This window comes from Eimeria tenella, genomic scaffold (genome assembly GCF_000499545.2).
Source record: "Eimeria tenella Houghton genomic scaffold, Eth_scaff2399, whole genome shotgun sequence".
NCBI lineage: Eukaryota > Apicomplexa > Conoidasida > Eucoccidiorida > Eimeriidae > Eimeria > Eimeria tenella.
In genome coordinates, this window is record NW_013542261.1 from 2,495 (window position 1) to 2,722 (window position 228).

The window sequence follows — 228 nt, forward strand, 5'->3', positions numbered from 1 at the left end:
GGGCGCGCAGCAGAGCAGGCCCTGTTTGGGATTTTGCAAGGAGGTTTGGACTTGGAGCTGCGCAAAAAAGCTCTTTTGCTTTTCAAAAAAAGAAAAGTCCACGGAGCCGCCATTGGCGGCCTCTCCGGCGGCGAGCGCAAGCGCGACTTCTGCAGGGTCCTCGCGCTGGTCCGCCGCTGCTGCTGCTGCTGCTGCTGCTGCTGCTGCTGCTGCGGGTGCTTGTGGTTG